This window comes from Sphaerodactylus townsendi, unplaced genomic scaffold (genome assembly GCF_021028975.2).
Source record: "Sphaerodactylus townsendi isolate TG3544 unplaced genomic scaffold, MPM_Stown_v2.3 scaffold_34, whole genome shotgun sequence".
Classification (NCBI taxonomy): domain Eukaryota; kingdom Metazoa; phylum Chordata; class Lepidosauria; order Squamata; family Sphaerodactylidae; genus Sphaerodactylus; species Sphaerodactylus townsendi.
The window spans coordinates 11,637-18,763 of NW_025950517.1; the positions used below are offsets into that span (position 1 = coordinate 11,637).

At 31.2% G+C, this 7,127-nt stretch overlaps 1 long non-coding RNA gene across 1 annotated transcript; it reads right to left on the reverse strand.

The window, feature by feature from the left end:
- Positions 1 to 2,176: 2,176 nt before the first annotated feature.
- On the reverse strand, positions 2,177 to 5,825 carry LOC125425373. The gene is made up of 3 exons (XR_007243356.1): positions 5,814 to 5,825; positions 4,839 to 4,841; positions 2,177 to 2,531 (listed from the first exon to the last, which is right to left on the reverse strand). It is a non-coding gene; the product is annotated as an uncharacterized LOC125425373 (long non-coding RNA).
- Between the last annotated feature and the right edge of the window lie 1,302 nt (positions 5,826 to 7,127).

Consider the following 7,127-nt stretch of genomic DNA (forward strand, 5'->3'; position numbering starts at 1 on the left):
ACATATGTATATAATATGCTCCTTTTTCTCCACAATGCCAACACTTTGGGCTTAATCCTTTAATCATGTAGGCTAGTTGTATTGGGGTTCTGTACCATTTAAGTATAACCTTTCTTTCTAATTCCACATATTTTTCAATCTTTATCTTCTTCATACTATCCATTATTCTTTCTATTTTTTCTTCATCTAAGAAATCATCTTTTTCCCATTTTTGTTTCAACGTTCTTATCATAAATTCTTTATCCTCTACTATATATTTGTAAACTACTCCTATAATCTTCCCTTTCATTGTTTCATGGAGTCTTAGCCATTGATTCATTATACATTCACCTTTTATTCTATATTTCCTTAATTTTTCCCATAATCCTCTTATTGCCAGCCAATTCTCTCTCCCACCCAATTCTATTAGGTTTTGTAATGGTATAATTTCTCCTTCCTAAACTAAATCTGATACTTTATGTATCCCTTCTTCTTTCAATTTTCTTATAAGTTTTTCACCTTCTCTTCCAGTCACGCTCCCCACCGGGGCCCTATCCAGAATGCCAGGCATCCATTTACTTCTCCACTTTTCCCAAATATCCATATTCACTTTTCTTGGACCTATTACTTTATATGTAACATTTTTATAATCATTTATATAAATGCCATGGTTACCTACTCCCTTATTTACTTCATTTTCAAATTTCAACCATTTTGAAGTATTATCTTCATTGTATTGTCGAAGGCTTTCACGGCCGGAATCACTACACAGAGAAGCAATTGAAATCCATAAGCACATGGACAATTTTAACAGGAAGGAAGAAACTATGAAAATGAACAGAACTTGGCTGCCAGTGTTGAAAAATACTAGGGTCAAGACTGTGTCAAACCAGCTCCACACAAACACAGGATGACCATAGACAAAAGAAACAAAGGCCAGGATACTTCTATTCAGATGCTCCCACCAGTGACCTTGCTATCTACAGGGTTACTCCCAGGCTATAGTCTTCATTGTTACTCATACTTCTATTCAGATGCCCTCAACTATTGACCTGGTTGCTGCCTTTGTTACTCACAGACAAGGTTTTCCCACCCACCCTGGTCACTCCAACAGGTATATATACTCCACTTGCTTTCCCAACATCAGATCCTCTGAAGATGCCAGCCACAGATGCAGGCGAAATGTCAGGAGAGAATGCTGCTAGAACACGGCCATACAGTCCGGAAACCACACAGCACCCAAATTATCTTCATTAATATCTAATAAGCTTTTTATCTGGAATGCTTCATAATATTCCTGGGTTTTCGGTATTCCCCAGCCTAGGAGATCATTTGGCATATATACTATTTTATTCATCACTCTCGCATTTTTTTATTAAATACCCATGCTTTTATTTTCCTATCCCATTCTTCAAATTGTTTTTTAGCAATTTCCATTGGTAGTGTTCTAAATAGATAAGAGATTTTAGGCAATATACACATCTTTACTGCTTTTATCTTCCCCGTTATAGATAGGGTTTTTGCTTCCCAACTTTTTATTTGATTTTGAATTCTTTTCCATCTATTTTCATAATTATACTTATACATCTTATCTTTTCTGGTAGAAATTATAATTCCTAAATATTTGATTTTCTTCTTTAATATTTCTTTATTAAATTGTTTCTTTTCTATATTCACTCCTAATATTTCTGTCTTGTCCATATTCACTGTTAATCCTGAATATTTCTTAAAATCCTCTAAAATTATTTTTAACTCTTTCATTGTGTCCTCAGGGTTAGTTGTTATCAATAATACATCATCTGCAAACATATTTATTTTAATTTCTTCCTTATTTATTTTATATCCTTTTATTCTTCCATTATTTCGTATTCTGTCTGCTAAATACTCCATTGCCATTACAAATAGAGCCGGAGACAGCAGACAGCCCTGTTTTACACCTCTTCTTATATTAACTATTCCTGATAATCCTTCGTTTACTCTTATCTTGGCCTTAGCATTTCTATATACTTCTTTTAATACGTTTATGAATCTTTCTCCAAATCCAAAATTTTTTATTGTTTGGAAAAGAAATTCATGACTTACTGTATCAAATGCTTTATATACATCTAGTTTTATCATAGCATATTTATTTTTCTTTCCATGCTCTAATATATTTAAAACGTTTCTTATTGGATGACATATGTCTCTTCCTTTTACAAACCCATATTGGTCTTGTTCTATTATTTTAGGAAGTATATTTCTAATCCTATTTGATAATATTTTTGCAAATATCTTATAATCTTGATTTAATAAGCTTATTGGTCTATAAGATTCTACTGAAGTTGCATTTTTTCCTGGTTTCAGGATTGTCACTATCTCCGTCTCTCTCCATGTATCTGGGGCTCTCTGGCCACTTATTATTGTATTAAATAAATTTTGAAGTTCTGGAACTAAAATTTCCGCCATTTCTTTATAATATTCCGCTGTAAACCCATCTGTTCCGGGGGATTTATTATTTTTTAATTCTCTAATAACCTTTAATATTTCCTCTTGTGTTATATTTTCTTCTATAGCTATACTAGGTGGTGATTTAAACAGATGCAATTGACCTATGGTATGTTAACAGCTGTTGACACCAATGTGCAATTTGGCAGATATTGTAAGTATCTGTTAAAACCCACATGTGTAACATACAAGTTTCCTCATGAGTAAAACTACTCCTACTTAACATAGAGAAACACTAGGTGGAGATTTGAAGAGGTGCAATTGACCTATGGTATGTTAACAGCTCTTGAATGTAACATACAATTTGGCTGTTATTGTATCTGTTTAAACCCAAATGTGTTACATACAAATTTCCTCATGAGTAAAACTACTTCTACCCAACATAGACAAACACTAGGTGGAGATTTGAACAGGTGCAATTGACCTATGGTATGTTAACAGCTCTTGACACCAATGTGCAATTTGGCAGATATTGTAAGTATCTGTTTAAACCCAAATGTGTTACATACAAATTTCCTCTTGAGTAAAACTACTTCTACCCAACATAGAGAAACACTAGGTGGAGATTTGAAGAGGTACAATTGACCTATGGTATGTTAACAGCTCTTGACACCAATGTGCAATTTGGCAGATATTGTAAGTATCTGTTAAAACCCACATGTGTAACATACAAGTTTCCTCATGAGTAAAACTACTCCTACTTAACATAGAGAAACACTAGGTTGAGATCTGAACAGGTGCAATTGACCTATGGTATGTTAACAGCTCTTGAATGCAAAATGCAATTTGGCTGTTATTGTATCTGTTTAAACCCAAATGTGTTACATACAAATTTCCTCTTGAGTAAAACTACTTCTACCCAACATAGAGAAACACTTGGTTGAGATTTTAACAGGTGCAATTGACCTATGGTATGTTAACAGCTCTTAAATGCAATATGCCATTTGGCTGATATTGTAAGTGTCTGTTAAAACCCAAATGTGTTAAATACAAATTTCCTCGTGAGTAAAACTACTTTTACCCAACATAGAGAAACACTAGGTGGAGATTTGAACAGATGCAATTGACCTATGGTATGTTAACAGCTCTTGAATGCAACATGCAATTTGGCTGTTATTGTAAGTATCTGTTTATTTTTATTTTTTTAAAGTTTATTAGGATTAAAATAAGTACATGTTATATAAATATATTACAATGAATGACTACTTAAGACAAAAGAGAAGAGAGAAGAAGAAGGAAAAAAAAGAAAGAAAAAACACGATAAATCTTAATATTTAGCATCTTTCCTACTATCCAACACTTTTCCTAATTTAAATTTGTACAAATTAGTTCTTATCACATGAAATTAAAAAGACTTCACAAGTAATCTCTGTTGACTCTGTCTTCGTCCGGTGCGTAATTGTTGTTATCTGTTGGTCTAAATTTCAGGAAAAAGAAAAGGTCATATACTTATAGAATCTATCTTTTTTTTTTTTTTTAAAAAAAAATAAAGTTTAACATCTTCCTATATCTTGTTCATATCTCAAATCTAATTTACTCTCCTTTTCACTATATATCTTTTATTACTTTACCTCTCTATCTAATCTTCTCGTTCAGATACAAAAGATAAGGTTGCCAAATTTCGTTATGTTTTTCCGGGTTGTCTCTCATAATCCATGTTAATTTATCACAGTTCATTATTTCATTAATCCTTTTTTCCCATTTCACGGATTTTATAGATGATACATTTTTCCAATTTTGATTTATTTCTAATCTTGCAGCTGTTATTAAATAAAGAAAAAGCGACATATTTCTTTTAATTATTTTATCGTTTGTTATTCCCAGAATAAATATCTCCGGTTTCTTATTTAACTGAGTTTTAAAGATCTTATTTATTGTGTTAATCACTTTATTTCAAAATTTGACCACTTTCTTACAATTCCACCACATGTGGATTAATGTTCCTTCATGTTTTTTACAGTTCCAACATTTAACATTTGAATTTTTATCTATCTTTGCTAGTCTGGTGGGAGTGTAGTGCCACCTATAAAAGGTTTTATAGAAATTTTCCTTTAGGTTTTGACAACAGGTGAATTTGTTATAGTTTTTCCACAGAAGCTCCCATTCTTCCATACTTATTTCCTTTTTTATATCTTTAGCCCATGAAATCATGTTTGTTTTAACCGTTTCCTTTTCAGTTTTAAACTTTAGTAATAAGTTATACATTTTTTAACTGTGTTACAATCATTTTTGAGAAGGTTTGTATCTAATTCTTCATCATCCTTTGCAAAGTTCCAATTTGTTTTGTCCTTATCAAAAATCTCTTTCAATTGCCAATATGTAAACCATCCACATTTAATTTCCTCTTGAATAAGTTCCTCTCTTTCTTTTAATACCTTCTTTAGGTTTACTTTTTTAAGTGTATCTTTATATGTGGGCCATTTATTTAGTTCTGCATGTTCCTTTATTTTGTATGGTTCCTGATCTTGAGATCCAGGTGGGTGTTTTTTGATAGAAAATGTTTTTATATTTATTCCACACCCTACCCAATGCTTTCCTTTTTACATGTGCTTGAAAATTTCGATAATTTTAATCTGTTCTACTGGCCATAAAAAATCATGCCATCCTCTCATTAAATTAAATCCTTCTATTGTCAGCAGGTGTGAATTTTTTAATAGAATCCAGTCTTTTATCCACAAAAATGCGTTTGCTTCAAAATATGTGTATAGGTCCGGTACTGTCAGGCCCCCTCTCATTTTCGAGTCTATCATGCAGGTATACTTAATCCGAGGCTTCCCCTTTCCCCAAATAAACTTCATAATTTCTTTTTGCCAATTTTGTACTGGTTTTTTTGAAAGGATTATTGGTAAATTTCTAAATAGAAACATCAATTTGGGAACTACGTACGTTTTTATTATATTTATCCTTCCCAAGAAGGACACTGTTATGTTTTTCCATTGATTTAGCATATTTTTAATTTCTTGCCAAGTTTTCACGTAATTATCTTCGAACAAATAATTATTTTTCCCCCTGAGCCAAATTCCTAGGTATTTAACTTTATTTGTTAATTCATAGCCAGTAGCTTGGAAAGTTTCTTTTTTTCCTTTTGTGGTATATTTAACGTAAGGACCTTTGTTTTATCTTTATTAATTTTTAGTCCTGCAAATTTTCCATATTCCTCAATTACGTTAATAATTTTCCTTATTTTATCTTTTGTAGGGTTTTCTATGATCAATGTAACGTCGTCCGCGTACGCTTTGTATTTATAATTCTGTCCTTTTAAGGTTATCCCTTTCCATTGTTCTACTAGGCTCATTTTTTTAAACAAGGTTTCTATATAAATTATAAACAGTAGGGGGGAGAGAGGGCACCCCTGTCTGGTTCCTTTAGTAATTTGAAAGGGTTTAGATGCACTATTATTTATTATTAGTTGTGCTTCTTGGTCAAAATATATTTTGTCAATCGCCGTAAAAAAATTCCCTTTTATTCCCATTTTATTAATTATTTTTTTCAAAAATATCCAATTAACATTATCGAATGCTTTGGCTGCATCTAAAAATATTAACACTGTTTTTTGGTCTATTTTTTTTCCATATAGTCTATTAAGTCAACCAAAATTCTGTTATCCTTTGTTTCTCTATTTGGTAAAAAACCTGATTGGTGAATATTTATATAATTTTTGAGACATTCCTTAAGTCTTTTAGCTAAAATTAATGTGAAGATTTTATAATCCTGATTCAACAGGGAGATAGGTCTAAATTGTTTTTTAGTCATTTCCTCACATTTCTCTTTAGGTATAAGTACTATATGGGTTTTGGACCATGATTCTGGAGGTTTCTTTCCTTCCATTATTTCATTAAAAATTTTCTCCAACAATGGGACAATTATATCTGAAGTGATTTTGTAGAATTTATCTGTTATTTTATCTGGTCCCGGGGATTTATCTTTTTTTAGGTTTTTAATTGTTTCCAGAATTTCTTCTTTACTAATCGGTTTATTTAGGGTATCTTGGATTTCTTGTTTAATTTGTGTAATTTCAATATCTTTTATATACTCATCTATTTCTTGCTCACTTAAATTAGAAGATTCTTTATATAGTTCGGCAAAATAGTTCACTAAGATCTCTTCAATCTTTCTATCCTCTGTTATTATTTTTCCTTCTTCTTTTAATTTCAATATTGATCTATCATTTCTTTGTTTTTTTAATTTATTCGTTAACCATTTTCCAGGTTTGTTCGCCCATTCAAAGTTCTTTTGCTTCAAATATTTTAAATTTTTTGCTATCTCGTTTGTATATTCACTATCAAGTTGTTGTTTAATTTTATCCATTTCTTTTTTTAACTTTTTGTTACCAGGTCTCTTTTTAAATTCCTGTTCTATCTTAATTAATTGTTGTTGCAAATTATTTTGATTTAATCGTTTCTTTTTATTATATCTTGAATTCATCATTATTAATTCGCCTCTGGTGGAAGCCTTCAAGGCGTCCCAAATTGTCATTAGATTGTTTACTGAATTTTCATTAATTTCTACAAATTCCTTTGTTTTTCCTATTAACTCTTTTTTATACGTCTCTATATTTAAAATGAAGTCATTTATTCTATGATTCCTCGTTTTCTTTTTAATGTTTAATTTCCAAAGTACTGGGCTGTGATCCGATATGGAGCACTCAAGAATCTGAATATTTT